Source organism: Paroedura picta, chromosome 17 (assembly GCF_049243985.1).
Source record: "Paroedura picta isolate Pp20150507F chromosome 17, Ppicta_v3.0, whole genome shotgun sequence".
In the NCBI taxonomy this organism is placed as follows: domain Eukaryota; kingdom Metazoa; phylum Chordata; class Lepidosauria; order Squamata; family Gekkonidae; genus Paroedura; species Paroedura picta.
The window spans coordinates 18,349,812-18,377,032 of NC_135385.1; the positions used below are offsets into that span (position 1 = coordinate 18,349,812).

Here is a 27,221-nt window from a genome sequence, read left to right on the forward strand (position 1 = left end):
CCACCTTATAAAAGAAAACCAAATCTATTTACATTGGAGTCTCTGCCAAGGCAAGCCAAGGTGGTTCAGGGAGAGGGCTGGCTGCAAGGGGCTCATCGGAGATTACGGCCCTCTCCTGGTCTTTTGGGATGTTGACGTTCATCCCGGGCCCAGAATTATAGGCAGCAACAGCAGCAACGCTCCCCATCTCCATGCACATTCCCTTGCAGCTGGACACACGTCATCTAACCAGGACCAAAGGAAGGTGCCTGCTGGCAGCATGAGGATTCGAACCCAAATCCTAGTCTAACGTTCTAACTGCCACACCCCACTGCTCGGCAGAGAAGCACGAACGTAACCACAGAAGTCAGCAGTGCATGTTAAAAGGAGGGGTGTGTGTGAATAATTACAAAGCCTAGAAGAAAACATCACAAAGAAATTTTATTAAGAAAACAAATTTATTTCCAGAATATTTACAAAGCCCTGGGCCTTTGCCCTGTCTTCCTGGCTATTCAGTGCCTTTGATATTCAAGTCCTTCTGCTTAAAAGCCCTCTCCACCACCCGTAGCACCCCTGGGCCGCTGCAGGCTCACCCCAGGCGAGCCGATGGGACGCAGGGGGAGGGCTGGCTGCAGGGGCCTCCACTTCTGTTCCGGTGTCCTTCACAGGGGGCTGCACCTGAGGTCAAAAGAGAGGCTTCAGAGCAAAGACGTCAAAGAGTTTAAAGTTTAGAATAACAAAATAGCCCTGCTGCATGAGACCCGGGCCACCACTGGTCCAGCCCTCCTGTTCACACAAGACGGGACAACAGATGACAAAAACACAACCAGCCAACTTCTTACACACCCACTCGAAATAGACGCGTCTGTTGTTGTTCGGCAAAAGGCAAAACAAAGCCACTCACATCTGGAAGCACGGGAAAACATCCAAACAACCGATCGGAAGACCCCCCCCCCCCCGGGCCCCACCCCAAAAAGCCAACTGCCAACCAGATTGAGCCCCGAGAGAAGCCACCACGGCCTGAAAACCTTCCTTTGACCGGTGGACCCCTGGGATCTACTTGGAACATGGGGGGGGGGGGGCTGCAGCAAAGGAGGAAGGGGAAAGCTACAGCCAATTGACATGAAGCCCAGCTAAAGCCAAGAGTCAGGCCAAGCGTGTGACTAAAAAGCACAATGCATTTCAGGAAGGTCCCCTCCTTCACTGGTGGGGCACAGAAGGGTCCATTCAGGGGACCACCCCCAAAAGACCCTCTGACCCAGACCCCAGAGAGCTGCTGTCAGTCACAGGAGAGGAGACATTCTGACATTCATATAGTCCACCAGTCCAGCTTATAAAACAAAAACAAATTTATTTATAGGATATATACAGATTGATTACAGTGCAGGGGGACTGCGCCCTGTCCTCCTTGAGAGTTGGGGGAAGGCCAAGCTTCTGCAGGGCCAAACGGAGGACAGGAATCTGGGGGCGACCTGCCTCCTGGCCCTCACGGGCAGGACGGGGGTCTGGGGGCTGAGCTGGACTTACCACAACCGTTATGTCTTCAGAGGACCCAGTGGATCCGTCTCCAGAGGCCCAGCTGGAGACGAACCCACTGGGAGTGGATCCGCGCTCCAGCGATAGCAATTTATAAAGCCTAGACAGAAATATCACAGAGAACCTTTACAAAACAAACAAATATCTCTATAAAAATATCTATACATACTTACAAAGAATGTCCGGAGGCACCGGAGGCCCCCCTGCAGCCGGTGCCGTAGCCCCACCCAGCACCCCTGGGTCTCTGGTGGTGGGGCCCAGGCTATCCGGGGTGGGTCTTGGGAAGGGCCACCTGCAGGGGGCTCCTGGCCTTGCCCTGAGCCCCTCCCCCCCTCCCCAGCCCTGCTGGGCCAATGGAGGCTCAGCCCAGGCAGCCCTAGGTTGGGCTGGGGGAGGGCCGGCTGCAGAGGGCTCCTGGGTGCTCAGCCTGCACTCTTCCTTCCTGGTGGCAGGGTGGGCCTGAGGCCAGAAGAGAGGCCCCCAAAACAGAAGCACAGACGTAAGAACAGTGGTCAACAGGGGCAATGAACGTGGGGGAGGAGAACGAATATTGACAAAGCCTAGAAGAAAACATCGCAAAGAAAATGTGCAAAACAGAAAAAAAAAATATTTATTTCCACAATATTTACAATGCAGTGGGACTGCACCCTGTCCTCCTTGACGTGAGGCACCGAAATTCATGGAGGCCCCTCACCTGGGAGGCCACCAGCCCCTGGTCCCCAGCAGCCCTGAGCCGCTGCAGGCTCAGCCCGGGTGTGCCGATGGGGTGCAGGCGGAGGGCTGCTGCAGGGGGCGGAGGTCCCTCTGCAGCCGTATCCTAAGCCCCACTCAGCACCCCTGAACCACTGGTGGTACGGCCCAGGGAATCCGGGGTGGGGATGGGGTAGGGCCGCCTGCAGGGGGTTCCTGGGCGCTGGTTGGGATCTCCTGCATCATGGCGGAACTGCTCCCTGCGGTCAAAAGTGAGGCTCACAAATCAGCCTGTGCTCACGCTCATGGCTTCGGAGCAAGGCATTCTGGGAAGGGGACTTCTCTGCAGGAAAGGGGGCATCTTTGGGGCTCCAGCCAGGCCTCTCCGAAGGTGGGAGGGGGCCAGCATTTGCACAGCCAAACACTGACAGGTGCCTGAGGGCTGGGCCTGAGCGTACCTCAAACATCTTATCTCCAGACGACTCAGTGGATTTGTCTCCCTCAGGGCGGGAGGATTCCCAGCTGGAAACGAACCCACTGGGTGTTGCTCCGCGGCCGCTTGAATTTAGCGATTCCTGAAGGAAAGGAGAAAAGAGAGGAAAGCGTCAGGCTTTACGGGAGCTGATGTTGGGAGGCGGAGAACAGCACGACCCACAACCTCCTCCGCTACAAGGCGGAGCCCTTGCACATGGGTAAAACTATTTGGATAAGGGCCAAACGGAGGAGAGGAATCTGGGGGCAATCTGCCTCCTGGCTCTCACGGGCAGGACGGGGGTCGTGGGGCTGAGCTGGGCCTACCACAAACGTTATGCTTCCAGATGACCCAGTGGATCCGTCCCCAGAGCGGGAGGACGCCCAGCTGGAGACGAATCCACTGGGGGTGGATCCACGCTCCAGCGATAGCCATTTATAAAGCCTAGACAGAAATATCACAGAGAACCTTTACAAAACCAGCAAATATTTCAATGAAAATATTTATACATATTCACAAAGAATGTCCGGAGTCTCCGGAGGCCCCTCCGCAGCCGGCGCCGTAGCCCCACCCAGCACCCCTGGGTCTCTGGTGGTGGGGCCCAGGCAATCCGGGGTGGGTCTTGGGAAGGGCCACCTGCAGGGGGCTCCTGGCCGTGCCCTGAGCCCCCCCCCTCCCCAGCCCTGCTGGGCCAATGGAGGCTCAGCCCAGGCAGCCCTAGGTTGGGCTGGGGGAGGGCCGGCTGCAGAGGGCTCCTGGGTGCTCAGCCTGCACTTATCCTTGGATAAGGGCCAAACGGAGGAGAGGAATCTGGGGGCCCACTGCCTCCTGGCTCTCACGGGCAGGACGGGGGTCGGGGGGCTGAGCTGGGCCTACCACAAACGTTATGCTTCCAGATGACCCAGTGGATCCATCTCCAGAGCGGGAGGACGTCCAGCTGGAGACGAATCCACTGGGGGTGGATCCACGCTCCAGCGATAGCCATTTATAAAGCCTAGACAGAAATATCACAGAGAACCTTTACAAAACCAGCAAATATTTCAATGAAAATATTTATACATATTCACAAAGAATGTCCGGAGTCTCCGGAGGCCCCTCCGCAGCCGGCGCCGTAGCCCCACCCAGCACCCCTGGGTCTCTGGTGGTGGGGCCCAGGCAATCCGGGGTGGGTCTTGGGAAGGGCCACCTGCAGGGGGCTCCTGGCCGTGCCCTGAGCCCCCCCCCCTCCCCAGCCCTGCTGGGCCAATGGAGGCTCAGCCCAGGCAGCCCTAGGTTGGGCTGGGGGAGGGCCGGCTGCAGAGGGCTCCTGGGTGCTCAGCCTGCACTTATCCTTGGATAAGGGCCAAACGGAGGAGAGGAATCTGGGGGCCAACTGCCTCCTGGCTCTCACGGGCAGGACGGGGGTCGTGGGGCTGAGCTGGGCCTACCACAAACGTTATGCTTCCAGATGACCCAGTGGATCCATCTCCAGAGCGGGAGGACGCCCAGCTGGAGACGAATCCACTGGGAGTGGATCCGCGCTCCAGCGATAGCCATTTATAAAGCCTAGACAGAAATATCACAGAGAACCTTTACAAAACAAACAAATAGCTCTATAAAAATATTTATACATACTTACAAAGAATGTCCGGAGTCTCCGGAGGCCCCTCCGCAGCCGGCGCCGTAGCCCCACCCAGCACCCCTGGGTCTCTGGTGGTGGGGCCCAGGCAATCCGGGGTGGGTCTTGGGAAGGGCCACCTGCAGGGGGCTCCTGGCCGTGCCCTGAGCCCCCCCCCTCCCCAGCCCTGCTGGGCCAATGGAGGCTCAGCCCAGGCAGCCCTAGGTTGGGCTGGGGGAGGGCCGGCTGCAGAGGGCTCCTGGGTGCTCAGCCTGCACTTATCCTTGGATAAGGGCCAAACGGAGGAGAGGAATCTGGGGGCCCACTGCCTCCTGGCTCTCACAGGCAGGACGGGGGTTGGGGGGCTGAGCTGGGCCTACCACAAACGTTATGCTTCCAGATGACCCAGTGGATCCGTCCCCAGAGCGGGAGGACGCCCAGCTGGAGACGAATCCACTGGGGGTGGATCCACGCTCCAGCGATAGCCATTTATAAAGCCTAGACAGAAATATCACAGAGAACCTTTACAAAACCAGCAAATATTTCAATGAAAATATTTATACATATTCACAAAGAATGTCCGGAGTCTCCGGAGGCCCCTCCGCAGCCGGCGCCGTAGCCCCACCCAGCACCCCTGGGTCTCTGGTGGTGGGGCCCAGGCAATCCGGGGTGGGTCTTGGGGAGGGTCGCCTGCAGGGGGCTCCTGGCCACATGGGTGTCTGGGGGCTGAGCTGGGCGTCCCTCAACAAGAATATAGCCACGTGACCCAGTGGATCCATCTCCAGACAGGGAGGACGCCCAGCTGGAGACGAACCCACTGAGGGTGGGTTGGCGATCCAGCGATGACTCTGATTCCTGGGGGAAAGGGGAAAGAGAGAAAAGCACCACTGACAGGAGGGGTGTCTGAGGGCTGGGCTGGGCGTGCCTCAAGAGATGATTCTCTGGGCGACCCAGTGGATTCATCGCCATGTGAGCGGGACGACTCCCAGCTAGAGACGAACCCACTGGGTGTGGATCCTCTGTCTTCTGATTGGAGGGAATCCAGGGGGAAAGGAGAAAAGAGAGAGAAATGTCAGTCTTTGGGAGAGTTCTTGCTTGGAAGTTCAGAACAGCAAGACCCACAACCTCCTCCCCTACAAGGAGGGAGCACGGAGGCGGGGAGTCAGGAGACCCCCACCCGGCCTCTGCCCTGAACATTTTAGGATTTGGGCAAGAAATTCAGCCCCCACCCCATGAGTCGTCAGGTCTCCTTCAGCTGGTGGACCACTGGGATCTCCTTGGAACGTGCGCAGCACCGAGAGGGTATGCAGAAGGTCCCCGATTCAGTCCCCGGCCTCTCTGCTTTTAAGGATCTCTGTTCTTGGGAGGAACGTTTCTCTTTCCCTGACCCAGGAGAACCAATGGCAGAAACTGGCCTGACTGTGCAGAAGGCAATCCCAGAGGCCAATCTGGCTTCACAGTGGATCGTTGGTGGTCGGTCGGGTGGGACTTCCATGCCGAAGGCCCCCAGCTCAATCTCCGCCTCAAGGAAAGGAAGAAAAAGGGGACAGCTACTGCCGACTGACGTGAAGCTCAGCTAAAGTTAAGAGTCAGGCCAAGCGTGTGACTCTAAAAAACACAATGCATTTCGGGAAGGTCCCCTCCTTCACTGGTGGGGCCCAGAAGATGCCGTTCAAGTGACCTCGCCAAAAAGACCCTCTGACCCAGACCCCAGGGAGCTGCTGCCAGTCATAGGACAGGAGAGCATGGGTTCATGCACTCAGACGGCGCCTGGAGCAGAGGACTATGGGGTAGCCAGTTTGCCCTTTCAGTCATCCTGCAGCTGGGACGATATGCCCCCTGCTCTTCCTCGAGGATCCCCCGTGACATTAGTTCTGAGGACCTCACTTCCTTGGAAAAGAAAGGTCCCCAAAGGAGTCGTGTTCCTGGGGGTTCTTCCACATTGTCCTCAACCACTTCTGTTCCTTGGAGTCTTCTCTGCGTCCCTCTGACCCATTAACCTCACTGTGCCTCTGGGGATCGTCCGAACATTCAACCTCACCGTCCCTCTGGGAATCCGACAAAGAAACATGACCAAACAAACAAAAATTTATATACAAATATATACAGATATTTACAAAGAGGGCTCGTAGGCGTTGGAGGCCCCGCTGCAGCAGTTCCCCCAGCTCCCCCGGGCCGCTGGTGATGTGGCGTAGGCAATCCGAGATGGGGCTGGGGGAGGGCCGGCTGCAGGGTCTCCTGGGCGCTGGTCGGGGTCTCCCCCATCTCGGTGGGCTGCACCTGCAGTCAAAAGAGAGGCGCACAAATCAGCCAGGGCTAACGCTCCTGGCTTCGGAGCAAGGCATTCTGGGAAGGGGTGTCCCTGAATAAGGCGCCCTCCACAGGGAGAATATCCCCTTGAGCTTTCACTATCCGTGCCGGAGGAGGTCTCCCAGCTGGAACCTCCAGCACTAGGCGAGGAGCAAATATCCAAGGTTGTGATGGATGCCTGGAGGGAAGGAGGAAGCAGGAGGAAGCTTGAGACTTTGTGGAAGATGAAATCCAGAGGCGCAGAACAGGATGAGCCCCAAGGCTGGGATTCAGGACCCCCCCCCCCTCCCACCCCTTCTCTGCCCTGAAAATCCCAAAACCTCACTGACCCATTAACCCCACTGTGCTTCTGGGGATCAGCCCAACATAAAACCCATGGAAAACTTACGACACTCCATAGATCTTCTTCCAGGATGTCTTCAAGCACCTGCAGGAAGAAATGGGGATTGGTGAATTTTCTCTCTCTTCTGCCTGGGGGCAGCCTGAGGACAAGATGCTAAGGAAGGAGGACAGGCATGGCTTCCCCTCCCCTCCGCTGCCCTGCCTGCCCAGCCCCTTCCTGGTACCAAACTGGCCTCTTTTTAAACCAGTTAGCTGAGCTCGATGGGCCAGCAGGGTCCCTCTCAGAATCGAGGTCCTCCTTGCTAAATCTGCCTCCCCGTCTTCTCCTTGTGCTTTTGGCATCAAATGACAGTTGGGCCCTGGACTCCCAACTTAAAAGCCCTGTTCTGAGCCGGCATCACTATGGGTTCTGGAGCTTTCCTCTAATCTAGCGGATTATCTGTCCCTCGGGACGTTGCTCTGCTAACCCCCAACATGAAGGGCTGGCCAAGGGATTCAGGGGGTTGGTGGATGGCTGAGCCCTCTGGAGGGCTAAAGGGAGGGAAAGAAGCTGGGGGAGGCTGGACATGCCTCCGATTCTGTGCTAGAGGATGATCCCATGGACTCCGTCCAACTGGACACAAACCCCCTGGGGGAACTGCCCCGGTCGAACGAATTCAGCGATTCCTGGGGAAGGAGAAAACACAGGAAAGCGTCAGCCCAGGCAAGCCAAGGTTGGGCTGGGGGAAGGACAGCTGCAGGGGGCTCCAGGGCTCTGTCCTTCTCCTCCTCCACTTTCTCCACCTCCTCCTTCACCTCTTCCGACTGCACCTGCGGTCCAAAGAGAGGCCCCCAAATCAGCTTCTTCTTGAAGTTCATCGTTCTGATGCAAGGCATTCTGGGAAGGGGACTTCTCTGCGGGAAAGGGGGCATCTTCTGGGCTCCATCTTTTGGACCTTAGAGAGGTGATTCTCTGGGCGACCCAGTGGATTCATCTCCATGTGAGCCGGACGACTCCCAGCTGGAGACGAACCCACTGGGTGTGGATCCTCTGCCTTCTGATTGGAATCCAGGGGGAAAGGAGAAAAGAGAGAGAAATATCATTCTTTCATGGCTTCGTGGAAGCAGCAAAGCTGGACCACCACTGCCAAGGAAAGGACATTATAAGAGACACAGGGGAGGCCTGATCTAGCAGGACTCGCCTTATTGCTGACATTCCCCGTTTTTTGGACCATGGCTTTGATCCTCCCTCCCTCCCTGTCTTCCCAGTGTTAGAAAGAGCATCAAGGTCCTTCTTACAAGTTCAGCATTCTGTATCTCTGTCTTTTTGGCATCAAGTGAGGGCTTGGCCCTGGGCTCCCCTGGGAAAGGCCATCTGCCTCCTTGCTCTCATGGGCAGGATGGGGGTCGGGGGGCTGAGCTGGGCCTACCACAAATGTTATGCTTCCAGATGACCCAGTGGATCCATCTCCAGAGTGGGAAGACGCCCAGCTGGAGACGAATCCACTGGGGGTGGATCCGCGATCCAGCGATAGCGATTTTAAAGCCTAGACGGAAATATCACAAAGAATCTTTACAAAACCAACACATATTTCTATACAAATATTTATACATATTCACAAAGAATGTCCGGAGTCTCCGGAGGCCCCTCCGCAGCCGGCGCCGTAGCCCCACCCAGCACCCCTGGGGCTCTGGTGGTGCGGCCCAGGCAATCCGGGGTGGGTCTTGGGGAGGGTCGCCTGCAGGGGGCTCCTGGCCAGACGTGTGTCTGGGGGCTGAGCTGGGCGTCCCTCAACAAGAATATAGCCACGTGACCCAGTGGATCCATCTCCAGACTGGGAGGACGCCCAGCTGGAGACGATCCCACTGAGGGTGGATCGGCGATCCAGCGATGACTCTGATTCCTGGGGGAAAGGGGAAAGAGAGAAAAGCGCCACTGACAGGAGGGGTGTCTGAGGGCTGGGCTGGGCGTGCCTCAAGAGATGATTCTCTGGGCGACCCAGTGGATTCATCGCCATGTGAGCGGGACGACTTCCAGCTAGAGACGAACCCACTGGGTGTGGATCCTCTGTCTTCTGATTGGAGGGAATCCAGGGGGAAAGGAGAAAAGAGAGAGAAATGTCAGTCTTTGGGAGAGTTCTTGCTTGGAAGCTCAGAACAGCAAGACCCCCAACCTCCTCCGCTACAAGGAGGGGGCACGCAGGCGGGGAGTCAGGAGACCCCCTTAGCCGCCACGTGGCCTGGGGATGGGAGGACTTGGTGGCAGGCTGGGATCTCTGGAGAGCCAAAGGGAGGAAAAGAAGCTGGGGGCAGATCTCCAAGGAGGGTGGATTCCTGACCCTCTCGGCTTCCCTGCCGCCACTGAAAGAAGGGGAGCCTGAGGGCTCGACATACCTCAGAATCTGTGGATTCGGTCCAACTGGACACGAACCCACTGGGGGAACTGCCCCGGTCCAGAGAATTGAGGGATTCCTGTGAAGGAGAAAACACTTTCTCCACTTCCTGTCAGTCACAGGAGGGGAAACTTTGGGATCGCTCCTTCTGGCAGCGCATCGGGCAGAGCTCTAAGCTTCTGTTCCTTGGAGTCTTCTCTCCGTCCCTCTGACCCATTAACCTCACTGTGCCCCTGGGGATCGGCCCAACATACAACCCATGGAAAGCTTTCCAAGCTAAAAAGGTCCCCCTCCTCCACATCTTGAAGCACCTGCAGGAAGCAATGGGGGTTGGTGACTGTTTTCTCTCTTCCTCCCCTGGAGGTCATCTGTGTGATGGGAGCCATTCCAACAAAGGCCATGCGCCATGACAGGAAGGGCACTTCCATGTTCAGGAGCAGTCTACCTGGGAGTACTGGATGCTTCTCTCCTGTCATGACCCATCAACCCCACTGTGCCCCTGGGGTCAGCCCAACATAAGCCCCATGGAAAACTTACCACGCTCCAGAGTTCCTCTTCAAGAATGTCTTCAAGAACCTGCAGGAAGAAATGGGGATTGGTGAATTTCCTCCCTGGGGGCAACCTGAGGGCAAGATGCCAGGGAGGGAGGACAGGCACGGCTTCCCCTCCCCTCCCCTGCCTGCCCAGCCCCTTCCTGGCACCAAACTGCCCTTTTTATTCCCCCCTCCCCCCCCTCCTCTCTACTATAAGCATTAATTTAAGGTCCTACTTACAAGATCAGCCTCCATCTTTTCTCTTTTCCTGGCATCAAATGATGGTTGGGCCCTGGGCGCCCAGTGGAAAGCCCCGTTCTGAGCCCGCATCACAAGGGGTTGGGGAGCTTTCCTCTAATCTAGTGGATAATCTGCCCCTCGGGGGGAGTTGCTTTGCTAACATGAAGGGCTGCCAAAGGGTTCAATACATGCAACAAAGAAGGGGGCTGCTTGGTCAGGGGCAGTCTACCTCAGATTTCCAGAAGTTGGAGACAAAGAGAAAAGAAGGGTTACCTCAAGAGATGATTGAGGTTACCTCCCCTCCGCTGCCCTGCCTGCCCAGCCCCTTCCTGGCACCAAACGGCCCTTTTTATTCCCCCTCCCCCACTCCTCTCAACTATAAGCATTAATTTAAGGTCCTACTTACAAGATCAGCCTCCATCTTCTCCAGTTTCCTGCCATGAAATGACGGTTGGGCCCTGGGCGCCCAATGGAAAGCCCCGTTCTGAGCCCGCATCACAAGGGGTTGGGGAGCTTTCCTCTAATCTAGCGGATAATCTGCCCCTCGGGGTGGGGGGGTTGCTCTGCTAATACCCAACATGAAGGGCTGTCAAAGAGACCCTTAGCCATCATGTGGCCAAGAGATTCGGGGAGTTGGTGGAAGGCTGAGCTCTGGAGGGCTAAGGGGGGGAAAAGAAACTGGGGGCGAACCGTGAAGGTGAAAGGAAATGGAGGCCCTCAAAGGAGACTTTCTGACATGTTCCTGGGTGTTCTTCCATGTTGTCCTAAACAATGTACTTTGGGAAGGGTTCAAGACATGCCAGGGCTTCCGGTCAAGATTGCAACAAAGAAGGGGGCTCCTGGGTCAGGGGCAGTCTACCTCAGATTACCAGACGCTGGAGACAAAGAGAAAAGAAGGGTTATTGCCTCAGACTCCATTTTCAGGGCTTTGTGGAAGCAGCAAGGCTGGACCGCCACTGCTAAGGAAAGGACATTGTAAGAGACATAGGAGAGGCCTGATCTAGCAGGACTCGCCTTATTGCTGACATTCTCCTTTTTTTTTGGACCATGGCTCTGATCCTCCCTCCCAGTCTTCCCAATGTTAGAAAGAGCATCAAGGTCCTTCTTACAAGTTCATCATTCTGTATCTCTGTCTTTTTGGCATCAAGTGAGGGCTTGGCCCTGGGCTCCCCTGGGAAAGGCCAGTTCTGACTCAGGTTCTCAGTGGATCGGGAGCGAACCGCCTAGGAGGGAGGATTCCTGACCCTCTCGGCCTCCTTGCTGCCACTGACAGGAGGGGTGTCTGAGGGCTGGGCTGGGCGTGCCTCAAGAGATGATTCTCTGGGCGACCCAGTGGATTCATCTCCATGTGAGCGGGAAGACTCCCAGCTAGAGACGAACCCACTGGGTGTGGATCCTCTGTCTTCTGATTGGAGGGAATCCAGGGGGAAAGGAGAAAAGAGAGAGAAATGTCAGTCTTTGGGAGAGTTCTTGCTTGGAAGTTCAGAACAGCAAGACCCACAACCTCCTCCCCTACAAGGAGGGGGCCCGGAGGCGGGGAGTCAGGAGACCCCCTTAGCCGCCACGTGGCCTGGGGATGGGAGGACTTGGTGGCAGGCTGGGATCTCTGGAGAGCCAAAGGGAGGAAAAGAAGCTGGGGGCAGATCTCCAAGGAGGGTGGAATCCTGACCCTCTCGGCTTCCCTGCCGCCACTGAAAGAAGGGGAGCCTGAGGGCTCGACATACCTCAGAATCTGTGGATTCGGTCCAACTGGACACGAACCCACTGGGGGAACTGCCCCGGTCCAGAGAATTGAGGGATTCCTGTGAAGGAGAAAACACTTTCTCCACTTCCTGTCAGTCACAGGAGGGGAAACTTTGGGATCGCTCCTTCTGGCAGCGCATCGGGCAGAGCTCTAAGCTTCTGTTCCTTGGAGTCTTCTCTCCGTCCCTCTGAGCCATTAACCTCACTGTGCCCCTGGGGATCGGCCCAACATACAACCCATGGAAAGCTTTACCAAGCTAAAAAGGTCCCCCTCCTCCACATCTTGAAGCACCTGCAGGAAGCAATAGGGGTTGGTGACTGTTTTCTCTCTTCCTCCCCTGGAGGTCATCTGTGTGATGGGAGCCATTCCAACAAAGGCCATGCGCCATGACAGGAAGGGCACTTCCATGTTCAGGAGCAGTTTACCTGGGAGTACTGGATGCTTCTCTCCTGTCATGACCCATCAACCCCACTGTGCCCCTGGGGTCAGCCCAACATAAGCCCCATGGAAAACTTACCACACTCCAAATCTCTTCATTTTCAATGTCTTCAAGGACCTGCAGGAAGAAATGGGGATTGGTGAATTTCCTGCCTGGGGGCAGCCTGGGGGCAAGATGCCAGGGAGGGAGGACAGGCACGGCTTCCCCTCCCCTCCCCTCCCCTCCGCTGCCCTGCCTGCCCAGCCCCTCCTTGGCACCAAACTGCCCTTTCTATTCCCCCCTCCCCCCACCCCTCTCAACTATAAGCATAAAGGTCCTACTTACAAGATCAGGCTCCATTTTTTCTCTTTTCCTGGCCTCAAATGACGGTTGGCCCCTGGGCGCCCAATGGAAAGCCCCGTTCTGAGCCCGCCTCACAAGGGGTTGGGGAGTTTTCCTATAATCTAGTGGATAATCTGCTACAAGGAGGGAGCACGGAGGCGGGGAGTCAGGAGACCCCCTTAGCCGCCACGTGGCCTGGGGATGGGAGGACTTGGTGGCAGGCTGGGATCTCTGGAGAGCCAAAGGGAGGAAAAGAAGCTGGGGGCAGATCTCCAAGGAGGGCGGATTCCTGACCCTCTCGGCTTCCCTGCCGCCACTGAAAGAAGGGGAGCCTGAGGGCTGGACATACCTCTGAATCGGTGCTCGACTCCGTCCAACTGGACACGAACCCACTGGGGGAACTGCCTCGGTCCAGAGAATTCAGGGATTCCTGGAGAAGGAGAAAACACTTTCTCCACTTCCTGTCAAAAAAAAAAGGTCCCCCTCCTCCACATCTTGAAGCACCTGCAGGAAGCAATGGGGGTTGGTAACGGTTTTCTCTCTTCCTCCCCTGGAGGTCATCTGTGTGATGGGAGCCATTCCAACAAAGGCCATGCACCCGGACAGGAAGGGCACCTCCATGTTCAGAAGCAGTCTACCTGGGAGTACTGGATGCTTCTCTCCTGTCATAACCCATCAACCCCACTGTGCCCCTGAGATCAGCCCAACATAACCCCCCTGGAAAACTTACCACACTCCAAATATCCTCCTCAATGTCTTCAAGGACCTGCAGGAAGAAATGGGGATGGGTGAATTTCCTGCCTGGGGGCAACCTGGGGGCAAGATGCCAGGGAGGGAGGACAGGCACGGCTTCCCCTCCCTTCCCCTCCCCTCCCCTCCGCTGCCCTGCCTGCCCAGCCCCTTCCTGGCACCAAACGGCCCTTTCTATTCCCCCCTCCCCCCACTCCTCTCTACTATAAGCATTAAGTTAAGGTCCTACTTACAAGGTCGGCTGCCATCTTTTTCTGGCTCCTTGTATGAAATGACAGTTGGGCCCTGGGCGCCCCATGGAAAGCCCCGTTCTGAGCCCGCATCACAAGGGGTTGGGGAGTTTTCCTCTAATCTAGTGGATAATCTGGCCCTGGGGTGAGTTGCTCTGCTAACATGAAGGGCTGCCAAAGGGTTCAATGCATGCAACAAAGAATGGGGCTCCTTGGTCAGGGGCAGTCTACCTCAGATTTCCAGAAGTTGGAGACAAAGAGAAAAGAAGGGTTACCTCAAGAGATGATTCTCTGGGCGACCCAGTGGAGTCATCTCCATGTGAGTGGGATGACTCCCAGCTGGAGACGAACCCACTAGGGGAACTGCGTCGGTCAAGGGAATTCAGCGATTCCTGGGGAAAGGAGAAAACACTTTCTCCACTTCCTCTTCCTCCTCTTTGGTTTGGACCCGCGGTCCAAAGAGAGGCCCCCAAATCAGATTGTGCTCACGCTCATGGCTTCGGAGCAAGGCATTCTGGGAAGGGGACTTCTCTGCAGGAAAAGGGAGCATCTTTGGGGCTCCAGCCAGGACACTCCAAAAGTGGGGGGCAGGAGTTCACTGCCAGGGGGGGTGGATCCTCTCGTGAGGGAGAGTGAATCCCGAGGGAGAAAAACATCAGTCTATGGGCGCTTATGTTCTGAGATGCAGAACATCACGACCCACAACCTCCTCCGCTATAAGGAGGGGGCACGGAGGGTGGGAATCAGGAGACCCCCTTAGCCGCCACGTGGCCTGGGGATGGGAGGACTTGATGGCAGGCTGGGATCTCTGGAGAGCCAAAGGGAGGAAAAGAAGCTGGGGGCAGATCACCAAGGAGGGTGGAATCCTGACGGTCTCGGCTTCCCTGCCGCCACTGAAAGAAGGGCTGTCTGAGGGCTGGACATACCTCTGAATTGGTGGTCGATTCCGTCCAACTGGAGACGAACCCACTGGCGGAACTGCCCCGGTCAAGGGAATTCAGGGATTCCTAGGGAAGGAGAAAACAGAGGAAAGCGTCAGGCTTTACGGGAGCTGATGTTGGGAGGCGCAGAACAGCACGACCCACAACCTCCTCCACTACAAGCATAAATTCAAGGTCCTACTTACAAGATCAGCTGCCATCTTTGACATCTTTCCTGGCATCAAATGACGGTTGGGCCCTGGGCGCCCCATGGAAAGCCCCGTTCTGAGCCCGCCTCACAAGGGGTTTGGGAGTTTTCAATACATGCCAGGGCTTTCAGTCAAGATTGCAACAAAGAACGGGGCTCCTGGGTCAGGGGCAGTCTACCTCAGATTACCCGAAGCTGGGGACCAAGAGAAAAGAAGGGTTATTGCCTCAGACTCCATTTTCAGGGCTTCATGGAAACAGCAAGGCTGGACCGCCACTGGGATAGAAGCTGGGGGGCAACTGCTAAGGAGGGAGGATTTCTGATCCTCTCGGCCTTTTTGCCGCCTCTGACAGGAGGGGTGTCGGGGGGCTGGGCTGGGCTGGTCTGGGTGTGCCTCCAATGATGTGTGTCTGGATGACCCAGTGGATTTGTCTCCGCGTGATTCCCAATAAATCCCCTGGGGGTCCAACAACGGTCCGTGGATTTTGGGGGAAAGGAGAAAAGGGTCATGCTTTATGGGAGTTCGTGTTTGGAGGCGCACAACAGCACGAACCACAATCTCCTCCGCTACAAGGGGGGGGGCACGGAGGCTGGGAGTCAGGAGACCCCCACCCGGTGGGGGAAAGACATTCAGCCCCCACCCCAGGGACAGTCAGGTCTCCTTCGACCGGTGGACCCCTGGGGTATCCTTGGAACAAGGGGGGCTGCTGCACAACACCGAGAGGGTATGCAGAAGGTCCCCGATTCAGTCCCCGGCCTCTCTGCTTTCAAGGATCTCTGTTCTTGGGAGAAACGTTTCTCTTCCGGTGATCCGGGAGAACCAATGGTGAATCCTGGTCTGACTGTGCAGAAGGCAATCCCAGAGGCTAATCTGGCTTCGCAGTGGATCTTTGGTGTCCGGTCGGGTGCGACTTGCAGGCCGAAGGCCCCCAGCTCAATCTCCGCTTCAAGAAATCGCAGGCAGCAGTAAAGGAGGAAGGGGACAGCTGCAGCCAAGTGACGTGAAGCTCAGCTAAAGCTAAGAGTCAGGCCAGGCGTGTGACTCTAAAAAGCACAATGCATTTCGGGAAGGTCCCCTCCTTCACTGGTGGGGCACAGAAGATGCCGTTCAAGCAGTCAACATCGATTGCCCCCCCCAGAGCCCCCTCCCATCCAGTGAACCTCACCCTACGGAGTTGCAGTCGAAATGTTTACCTGGTCATGTTTTGTTATATTATGGTCATTATTGGTGATGTTAAGACTGTTGACGCAGTGACCAAACGTACCTTGGGCTCTGTCACTCGTCTTATGTTTTCTGTAAACCTCCCTGAGCCATAAGGGAAAGTGATATACAAATGCAAACCTGCAAACAAGCAAACAAATAAACCTATTGGATACCAAGCATGTGTGTGGGGGGTGTGTGGAAATCAAAGGCTGCACCAATGTACATGAGGCCATCTTTAAATGTCCCGCTTCTTCCCCAGGGCTCTGAACCAATCCTTATCCCTCAAGTCGAGAATCTAAGCAGCAAGGGTCTCTATTTGCCTTAATCTCGCGAGTTTCCAAACAGGAAACTTTTAAAGGACATAGGAGAGACCAGGCTGGAAACCTTTAAAGGGCATAGGAGAGACCAGGCTGGAAACGTTTAAAGAGCATAGCAGAGACCAGGCTGGAAACGTTTAAAGGGCATAGGAGAGACCAGGCTGGAAACTTTTAAAGGGCATAGCAGAGACCAGGCTGGAAACTTTTAAAGGGCATAGGAGAGACCAGGCTGGAAACTTTTAAAGGGCATAGCAGAGACCAGGCTGGAAACTTTTAAAGGGCATAGGAGAGACCAGGCTGGAAACTTTTAAAGGGCATAGCAGAGACCAGGCTGGAAACTTTTAAAGGGCATAGCAGACCAGGCTGGAAACTTTTAAAGGGCATAGCAGAGACCAGGCTGGAAACTTTTAAAGGGCATCAGAGAGCAGGTTGGAGGACTAGAGAGGACTGCCTCAAAGCCTTCCTTCTCCTCACCCCATAGCCCAGGGGTGGCCCAGCTGTGGCTCTCCAGATGCCCATGGACTACAAATCCCATGAGCCCCTGCCAGTAACTTGCAGGGGCTGGTGGGAATTGTAGTCCAGGGACACCTGGAGAGCCACGTTTTGGCCACCCCTGCCGAAACTGCTATGAATTGGGTGTTTCAGTTTGATAAACCGGCAAATACTCAAATTCAAGGACTTTGGGGACTTATTGAACCGAAATCACAAAACCCATCAGAGAAATCTCAATCAAAAATCGGTCGATTTGGCAATTCAACCGATCTGGGACAGTTAAACTTTACACAGAAATATACTTGCCTCCGTCCCGCTGACTCTGTCTCTCCTCTAGCTGGTCTTTCCCACTTTTTGCCCCAGTTTCCAGGGAAACAAGGGGAGGAGGAGGGGCATCTCGACAGAACAATGGCAGAAGCCAAGCATCGCCATGAGGTCTGGAAGTTTTGGTGCAGGCCGAGTTAACAGAGGGGAGGTTTTAGCCAATAGGGAAGCAGGTTTCTTGGGGGGAAACTTCTCTTTGGCCAATCACAGAAGGTGGTTCTTTTTGGAAATCCTTCTGTGCAGGGTCAGAACGCATAAAAGCACGGCCCTGTCTGTCCCCGCCTTGCTTTGCTGTTTGAATCTCGTGCACAGGAGAAGTTTGTGGATGAAGCTTTGGCCTGTAGCTGCTCTCCCAAGGTCAACAGCTGAAGACTCAGTCTGCCGGGGAAGGGGGGGCCTGAATTTTAATGCGGGGAGCCGTCTAAATATGGCTGGCATGCCATCCGTTTTTAAAGAGCATTGGATGGGAGCCAATCGGCAGCATGATTTCAAAGCTGGGCACCGAGCACCAGAGGGGCATAGATCAGGGGACACTTGCTGCTTCTGTTTATGGCTTACAGAAAGAAAGAGAAATGGAATAAAATGCCCAAACCGCCGTCATCGGAATTTGCAGTCATAAAATAAAAGCTGCAAAAATAAATCAGGGGCAAAGCGGCTTTCGGCAGCCCAAAGGAACCTTTCTCGGCTTTTTGACCATTGAGAAACCACCTGAAACATTCTTCAGGCTTTGAGAAACCCCAGAAGTGGTGCAATCATGCAGAATTTGGTTTCTAAACAGAGCTGTGGACACGCCCACCTGAGGCCCCTCCCCTTCCCACCCCCTCTAGGCCTTTCAACGGCCATTTTGGGATCACATTTAGTCATATCACCCCAAATGCCCTGGTTGAGAAAACCTGGCCTGGAATGACACCTATAAAATGGTCCTGAAACTTTAGGTTCATAAATATCTGTTTTTAATTTGTTTTACTTTGTTTATGCCCTGCTTTTCTCTCCGGTGAGGGCCCGGCATGGTACATGTTGTCCTCCTGTCCTCCTTTTAATCCTCACAGCCATACTGGGATGTGTGTGATCATCCCAAGATCACCCAGTGAGGTTCCATGGCAGAATGGGGCTTTCAGCGTACATCCTGTGGATTCCAATGTGACATGCTCACCACTACATCTCACACAAGAGCCATAAACAACAACAACAACAAAACCCCACTACCACTAATGGCGCCAGTTCCACCTGTGCATGAGGCAACCCACTACACTCCTTAAAGGACTGTTGGGGTCAGGCTTGCCTTTAGATAGGGTTCAGCCAATGGATCCTCCTAGCAGTAGTGGCCAAACTGAGTTTGGAGGTGACCGGCATGAGAGTCAAAGCCAATCCCATCCTCCATGCTAGGGACCATGCTGAAGGGCAAGATGGGGCCGGTCTGCTTCCCTTCAGGGTGGTCTTCACCTTCATTCTCTGACTTTTCATGCTGGCAGGACTTGGCCTCACCACTGGTTTGGGAGCTGGTGCTTGAAGATACATGTAGGACTTCCTTTGAGACTCCAATACGGTTCCTTCCTGACTAGAGCTTTCCTGGCCATATATAAGGAAGGACATTGGCATGATCTTGTCCTCTATGTTGTCCCCTAGCACATCTGTATGCAGTCATTTACTAATGATAATAAATGAGATGGGGCACTGGGCAGCAAGCCAGGGATATAATTCGGTGTGTTCTTTGGGAGGCTCGGGATAGGTCAGGATGTTTCTGCAGTCTGAGATCTCAAGGACATGATGAAGGTCAATTCCCCATCAAGCTGGAGTTTCATGACGAGATCCCCTGGTACGTTATAGTCGTACAAAGTAAGCACTGGAGAGAGGATTTGGATCAGCGCTGTGGTGCTGGAAAGTGGAAGGGGGGAATAATCTCCCCTGCACTTTTTCCCAATTTGCAAGCCTTAGGATTTTGTTAGCCAGAATATATGGGGAAAGACCTAATAGAGCAGGGGTGCCAAACTGTGGTCCTCCAGATGTCCAAGGACTATAATTACCTTGAGCCCCTGCCGGCATGCTGGAGAGCCACAGTTTGGACATCCAGAAGGCCACAGTTTGGCCACCCTACAATTGATCCACTAGCAGCTCGGGAGGGAAGAGCCACAGGTCCCTAGATCCAGAGGTCAACACTTCCCCAGTGGTAGAGGACATGCTGCATTTTCAGCCTGATGTGCCACTTGTTCCTGAGGAACATTGAAAAGTTGTTGCATAATCTGGTGTGCATTTATGTTATGAGCCCCCATGTGTCCCTCTGAAGCTGAGGACATCTGGGTGGGTGATTCCCACCTCCTACTCAGGGAGGCAGGAATGGCTTTTTCCTCTGTCCTGCCTGCCATGGGAGTCCCCCATCCTTCAGTTCTTTTCCTGCTTTACCAGGGAAAGCATTTCGTCGGCTGTCCTAGTTTCACTTCTTTTCTCTTATTTACCTCGCTTGACTCTATCCAAATCATTAACTCTTTCCTTTTCTTTGCCTTATTCAGTACCTGCTTTTCTTCCCATACCACTCCATGACGGAGCACAGCCAATTTAAATTGTCAGTTTGCAGAGTGTTTATTTTCAGCAGATTAAGCTAGGGCTCTTCGGGAGGACAGCGGTGTCTTCCTCTCCAGCACAGAATTCGAGTCTTCTTTCATGACAGGAGCAAGAGAGACCTCAGATCAAGTAGGCATAGACCCTGATAGGCCCACACAGGAGCCACAAAACTGCATGAAAAAATGCCACACAAAGCAACTCCAGCATCTTTGGCCCACTCAAATCTGCCAATTGTTAATTGACTCAGGCTTAATGTGGGTGATACTGCTGGTAGAAAACAGCTGTTCTGCAGTTTGGTGGGCCCTTTAAATGCTTTCCTCCAGACCATTCTCAGCCTGGAAAGAGTCTGTGGACAACCCGCTGTTTGGTGGGGTCTTTAAATTAAGATCGTCCCACTTTTGGAGGGACATCTGGGGGGTACCTGGCAAATTGTACTTGGAATTAAAATATATATATTACAATACTATTTTTGCATTCTCTGCATTCTATGAAACCTTCTGTTGCTCCATAGAGACCAAATTTTTAATCAAGAACCCCCCCGGTCAATGGTGTCCCACTTTACCAATGTTAAAATCTGGTCACCTTACTTTAAATGCCTCCTCCCCCTTCCAGGCTGAGCAGAGCCCCATTTCTGCAGCCTCAGAGGAGTCTGTGGGGAGAGATTTAAAGACCCTGCCAAACAACTGATCCTGAAGATCAGCTGTTTGGAGGCATTTAAAGGGCCTCTGGGATACTTACCATGAAGGGTCCCTAACCTCTGAGGAACGAATGTCCATTTTTAGCCAATGTTAGAGATGAATTCTTGCAAAGGCTGCATATTCTGGGCCTGTTGGGTGACAAGCTGTAATGAGGAACAGAGTCCCTGTAGAGCAGAACAGAGAATTTTTCATCAGTCCTGTGAGACCAAGCTGCACCAACTTAATTTTGTTTTCCTTAGAACCATAAAAAAAATACAGGAGTATCCTCGGTCCTGCATGCCCAGTGGCAAATCTTTATACATATTTCAATGGAATGAGAAGGGGGTTATAGGGCAGAATTTGGGGTGCAAATCACATTTTTAGCTTGGAAAAAAATTAGAACTCCTCTCCTCAAGCAGAAAACTGATACAGGTCGTTGCTATCCATACTGTTCTCCATGATGTATCCATCCCATAATCCTAACTTCTCCTTCTGCTGCATCTTTATACCAGGCCAGGGTATCTAGAGCTCTGAGAAATGCCAGTTAATAGACCTTTTTGAGTCTTAATGATTGATTTCTATTTCCAGCGGGGCCCCAACATGTCCTGTGTGTCAAGGAGGCCCCGTAATTAACACAGCAAATTGAATTAAACTGCCATTTGTTTCTCTTTTCTTTTTTTTTTCTTTTCCAAAGCCCAGATGTGGCTCTTTCCATTAATCAAGTTGGAGAGGGCAATCCTATGTAAAGTTCATAATTAATCCCGGGCTAAAGGTTGACAGATTTTCTGCAAAAACTGCTGGGGAGAGGGGGAAAACAACCTCCCCCATAATCGTATCCTGTCCTAACTTGACGGTGATTTTTATTACAGAGGGGAAAGGTGCGTTGGCTTGTGGGTGTTTGAAGATTCGGGCGCCTTCCCACCGCACCGTGCTCCAGATTGCAAACATGATTATCTAATGAGCGTTTATGGCTTGTTCACGTGTCACATTTTTTGACACCGAGTTAATATTCCCTTCCTGGAGGCAGAATATTCTGGTGTATGAATGTTACATGGTTGGCCTCTTTCTGCACATTAAAAAAAAAAAAAACCCGAAAGAGTTGTTATTTCCAACAGGGATTTTTTGAGGATACTGGGTTCTTAAGAGTTCTCAGTTGAACCGTTTTAGGTTGAACCTCAAACCCTTCAGAGTCCAATCAGTGAAGCAGGGACAGAGGCCCAAAGCAGTGGCATCTCTTCCCCGCTAGGCAAAGGGGTCTTGTCAATTCCGGATCCTATCTGCATCAGTTCCTCAAAAGGTCCACTGGGCAGCTGAGAAATAACTTAGCGGCATCCCGATACAGTCTAGTGCAGAGGTAGGAAAGGAAGGCAACTGTAAGCCACTTGGAGACTCTTTGGGGGAGTAAGGGTACAAAAACCCAATGCTACTGCTCCTGCTTTATATTCATCCATTTATTAGAACCATTTTATTTATTTGTTTGTTTATTTATTTATTTTATATCCCCCTTTCTCTGGGGGTATCCCAGGCCCCAAGATGTGCAACACACATTCTGTCGGGAACAAAGTTCTAGGTCCACTGGCACCTTTAAGACCAATGATGTTTATTTCCGGGTATAAGTCTTCATGTGCTTGCACACTTCTTCAGAGACCAAGCGGGGGAGAGGCAGGAGGTGGGTCTAAGGCAGGAGCGGGCATGTAGGTGCATAAATCACAAGAGAATTCAATCTGGGGAGGGGGAGCAATGGGAATAGTCAGTTCCCTAGCCTGTGGCGGAGTCCATTAAAGCAGGAGAGGAAAGGCTGCAGACCCCCTCCAAAGCTCCTGCAGAGCCCCAGTTGGGAATCCCTGACTTAGAGAATAGAGTTTTTCCTTGCACTGAAGAACAGTACAGTCTGTGCACCTTTCAAGCCATACGAATCCATCTCTCTATCTGCCCGTCCCTGACGCTGAGTGGTATATAAATACCTGTCTAGGATTGGATGTAGATCTGAATTTACGGAGTCAGACGTCCTGCTTTGTTCAGAACGAATTCCTGTAGCTGCGCCACGGGCAGGTGGCAGTGAAGATTAATGCCTTTCCCGGAAAGACACAAAGGCTGGAAGGAGGCAGGCACTGGGCTGGCCAAAGATGCTTGCGTGGTGGTGGTTTCGCTTCGGCTGGAGATGTGCTGTCAACAGCTGTGAGCTCCTTCCACATCGCAGGTTGCTCAGCTTCGACACCGGGACATGCGCCTCGGGAACTGGTCCAGATGGAAGAAGGCCTTGCACCAGTTCCCCTTGGTTTCATTTACCCGTCTGTTCTGCCCCTGTCGCCCTCTTCATATTTCATATCCGCTCGGTCACTCGACAGCGGTTCCCTCCACTGCATTAAGTTCAGGCCAGTGGGTCTGTCGTCTGCGGGAATACCTGGCAGGCCGGGAGGCAGGGCTTCCCGTAGTAGCAATTTAGGGACTGGAGGCTGGCGGGGATTAACCGTCCCGTCCCGACTGTGTTGCGAGGTAGGCTAGTAGAAGTCAAAAGAGCAAGTGAGGTGGGAGAAGAGTCGAGGACAGAGAAGACTGGCATAAGGAATCCCAAATCGATAGGCTGTTTTACTCACTCATGGACTGTCTATAGCCAGGCCCAACCTAACCTGAGAAGATTGACGCTGAGGTTATTCAGCCAATCAGCGACCCCCGTTTGGGCATAGGGAGTCTGGGAACCAGGAGAGCCAGCGAGGTGAGCAAAAGGCGATACGTGGAGGGAATTTAGCAGCAATGGCTTGTCAAATAATGCCTCGCTTACTAAGTCAGGGGGAAAAGACGGTAACCAGGGCCACACGCTTAAGCAATATTCACACTGTAGCTTACATTATACTATTTCCATGTGCACACCAAACCCTCCGCCTCCTGCTGTGCTTCCTGCAGGGTGCTAAAATTAATGCGACAGAAACTAGGCCAAGAAGGATTTGGAACAGACTTCAGGGAGCACCTGAAAACAATTGGATGTGCTTTTCGCGCCTCCTCGGAAGACGTCAAGTCGTCTGAGGTATTTTGGGGCAGGCCCTAGCCCTCCCAATTAAGTGGCCAGCGCTGTAGAGGCTTGGCTCAGGCGTTGCCAAGGGGGACATGGGTCCAGCAGGTGAGCATGGGCTTAGGCTATGGTTGTTGCCCAAATGGCCAAAGATGAATTCTGAGTGGGCCACCCAGGGGCCTTCATCTTGTGGCTCTAGAGCCAACCGTGGCTCACTACAGAACTACAAATGGCTCTTGAACGAAATCTCTACCGCATATTGGAGGGGTCCAAAATGGGCGTCTTTTAAAAACAACAACGTGTGAGCTTTTGTGTGCATGCACACTTCCTCAGCATGTTTACAAGAATTCACGCCTTGAATAAAGCTTTGTTGGTCTTAAAGGTACCCTTGGAGTCAAATTTTTGTTCTACTTCAGACCAACATGGCTACGCACCGGAATCTACATTGGAGGGTTAGATGAGATGCTAAAGGGCCAAGGGTGAACAATTTCTAGCAATCCAGATGTGAATCACGCACAGATTCATGCCAGTGTCACGTTCCAGTCGAACTCCGCAAGAAGCAGACTCTTGGATGAAGAAATCTCTTTATCAAAGGGTTAGAACCCACCTGGATTTAAGCTTCTCCCAACTCTTTCTTGCCTCTTGTTGCCAACCTCCAGGTGTCTTCATTCTGTTTCATTCTGTTTCCCTCGCAACAAGCCCACAAAAGGGGAGAGAAGCATGTTGCCATTCATGAGATACCAATGAGGCAGACTCTTGGAAATTTACTGGCAGCCTCCTTGGGGTCACAAAGTCAAAACAGCATGGTTTATATGTCCCAGCGACCTCTGTTCTCTGGTCAAGCACAGTTTACACTAGCAATGACAAAGCAGGGTAAATACATCATGGATAACACACCTACGATCATGACAATCAGATGGCATACACAGGTTCAGAGCCTGAAATCAATGTGGCATGAACAAGGGGGCAGCAGATTCATGATGGCCACATGCTAAAACAATGGCGCTGGGTGTTTCCGTGTGCACCACTGTGCTTCGAGCATTTGCTCGCGGGTTACAACACTAACCCTTCCCCCTCCCCGCCCAGTCATGATGCAGCTGTACACGAATCACATCCAAGACTGCTTTTTGGTAAGGTTTTCACAAAGTTAGTGTGGCTGTTAAGTACGCTGGAAATGGGGTGGCAGAAGGCGCAAACGCACACAAGGGATTCAAGGTGGCCATAAGTGACATGCGCTTTAGTGCTCTGGATTCACTTCCAGATTTCCGATAGAACCGTCAAGACTTCCTAACTCTCGAGTCCCAAAATGGTCCGAAATCTGGGAAGAAAGCAGGACGGGGAGAATTGCAGGAGCATGTCTCTTTCCACAGTCAATTCGACCTCCTCTGACAACTTTGCTCCGAAGGTGAACAAATTGTTGAGAGGCATTTTCTTTCCGGTTACAATCTTTCTGACAAGGCGGCTTCTTTATTTTGCTCTGTTTTGCCAACGCTTCATAATTAGGGTGAACCTCTATTCCCCATGCATAATTAAAAAAGAGGAACGGCTGTACGTTGGCCAGTTTTTTCTTTTTTAATGCGAGTTTTGATTACGTAACCGTTAAGACTGCTTGAGGTCTCTGGTGTGCTCGCAGAAAGCAACTAGGGCTTGCGTTCTTCGGTAATAAAAATCTTGGCTTATGCCTATTAAAAGGAGAGAGAGGGGGAGAAACACAAAACTGGACCATTTTCAGCAAAGTGGTGCTGAATATGGCAATATATATATTGTAATTGATCAATAGGCAACATTATATAAAGCTGGGGCCATATTACAGCATCCGATGGATCCTAGATGCTCTATTTGTTCTTTAAAGATTTAGAGGGAGACAGACAGACTGATATAGAGGCAGGCAGGCAGATACACCCTGGTTCAAATTATTATATAGACTAACCCTCTCTGCAGACAGGCTTGGGGTGCTTTACAACATCTGCATGTTCTGACTGCATACTTGGAGAGGGGCCTGGACGATGGGGTTCAAGTCAAGAGGTGCTGCTCCTCTTCCACCTGACCTGCTCTGGGTGAAGTTCAACCTGGTTCAACCAGGCTACACTGATCCTCCAGAGATACATCTCCCCACCAGTAATACGTGAGTGTGTGAAGGGATGGACTAATCTGAGATTTTGGCAAGCTTCCCACGATGGGACTTGACCAGAAGGAGGCTGATTGGACCCCATTTCCCTTTTCTGGATGGCATTTTGAAGGGTAGGTGGTTGGTTTTGACTGGTTTCACCAAATGGAAGGAGAAAAACTGGGAGAAAAACTGGACACCTCCGTTCCCACCCAATCCAAGAGGTTGTAGCTGCAACTCCCTTTTCAAAATGCTGGGAAACTCTGGTCAGATCAAGGCCCTGTCCACGTGTTATCTGTTGACCTGTTTCCACGGTCTTGCCATGAGTCATGCCATGCTCACATGTTATCTGTTCTGCCTGTTTGTTCTCCCTGTACCCTGTTTTCCTGTCCCAGTCATTTTTCACAGGCCCAAGGACCTCTTCTCCTTCCATAGCTTATTTTTATTCCTTGCAAATGCATAGGGTAGGGATAGGGAATGCTTTGTAGAGTCTAGACCCAGCCCGTGTTTTGCATGGGCAGGCTGCCTGGGGAAGTTTTGTGCTTGGTCCAGGGTTTAGCACACCAGAATTTGAACTGGGAAGAAGGGGTTGCAGCGTTAACATAAAGGTTTGCTTGTAAGTTTGTGTTTTAGTTTTAGCAAGGAGACGCCTTGCTCCCTGTTTCTTATCCAATAAAGAGATTTCTTCCAACAAGCTAGTCTATTTGGAATTCGACAAAAGCTTGACAGGTCATGGAGATCCCAACTTTTTGTCTTATTCTGTTGCTTCTGTTCTTGGAAACATTTCTAAGACATCCATGCTTCAGAGTTTCCTGTATTTATGGATTCACCTTTTTTAAAAAAAGAAAGAAATCACCATGCCTACAGTCAACTGTGCCAGTTAGCTGGCCCTGAACGAAGAAATATTGCTACCAAATGACCTGGAAACCAGTTTTTCAAGGAAAGTGCTGACTCATCTCTAGTGACTGCAGCCCCATTCGTTTTGCCCCTGTCATCCTACAGCCCCGAAGCTTTAACAAAGTGACAAGCAGTTTCCATCTCTCTCTTCCGGCCACAAAGCCCCCATGTGTAATCCTAGGGCTTTGTCTCCTTTACACCAACGATCTGCAAAGTATCATGAACATGGCTTTAAAAGCCCTTGCGTTGTAGTTTTTGACATCCATAAGCCATATCGCGATGTTTGGTACATGCAGCGCTGTTAATCATCCACACGAATGTAGGCTGAAGGCATATTTTTTCTCTTGTCTTGTTAAAGTCCGCCGCCCCACAAAGTTGCACAAAAGCATCGTTTCGATGTGCCAGGAGCTTGTGTGCTTTGAAAGGCACCCTGCTTACAAATATCTTTTTTTTTAAAATTCCGCACCTTCCTTTTTATATGGCATCACAAAGCACTGTGACTCTTCTCAAAAGAGCAACACAACGTACTACTGGACTCAAACGTTTCTCTGCTAAAGCTGATTAAGATGGCGACTTCCATGACATGTCAAACCGGATTGCATCAAAAACAATGTAATCTGGGGATGATGTTGGGCCTGTTGGCGAAGGACCCAAGAAACGGATCAATAAAACCTATGTCACTCAAAGCCCAAGAAGAGGTGATAAACAGGCCTTCTGGTGATTCAAGTAAAAAAAATCTTCAGTGAATTAAAATTTTGGAACATAGCAAAAGAACAGGTCTTTCATTGGTGGGATGTGTGGCTTATATGCTGACTTCTTGGTTCCTTGTCCAAAGCAATTCTTCTGGTGCCCATGAATCCTAGGAATAGTAGTTTTTTTGTATTTTGGGAATTTTCATTAATTTGATTTATTTGTTTGTTTGTTTACAAGCATGTAAAATACAGAATCCAG

General features: G+C 52.6%; 3 long non-coding RNA genes across 3 annotated transcripts; all 3 read right to left on the reverse strand.

Annotated features, from left to right (window-relative positions):
* Positions 1-494: 494 nt before the first annotated feature.
* LOC143827206 (uncharacterized) lies at positions 495-10,201 on the reverse strand. The gene is made up of 5 exons (XR_013227214.1): positions 10,072-10,201; positions 8,336-9,874; positions 2,664-2,780; positions 1,507-1,615; positions 495-657 (listed from the first exon to the last, which is right to left on the reverse strand). It is a non-coding gene; the product is annotated as an uncharacterized LOC143827206 (long non-coding RNA).
* LOC143827207 (uncharacterized) lies at positions 6,886-8,119 on the reverse strand. Its single transcript, XR_013227215.1, has 3 exons — positions 7,722-8,119; positions 7,497-7,592; positions 6,886-7,011 (listed from the first exon to the last, which is right to left on the reverse strand). It is a non-coding gene; the product is annotated as an uncharacterized LOC143827207 (long non-coding RNA).
* A 613-nt stretch (positions 10,202-10,814) lies between the features above and the next one.
* LOC143827376 (uncharacterized) lies at positions 10,815-12,776 on the reverse strand. Its single transcript, XR_013227280.1, has 3 exons — positions 12,579-12,776; positions 12,333-12,371; positions 10,815-10,946 (listed from the first exon to the last, which is right to left on the reverse strand). It is a non-coding gene; the product is annotated as an uncharacterized LOC143827376 (long non-coding RNA).
* Positions 12,777-27,221: the final 14,445 nt, after the last annotated feature.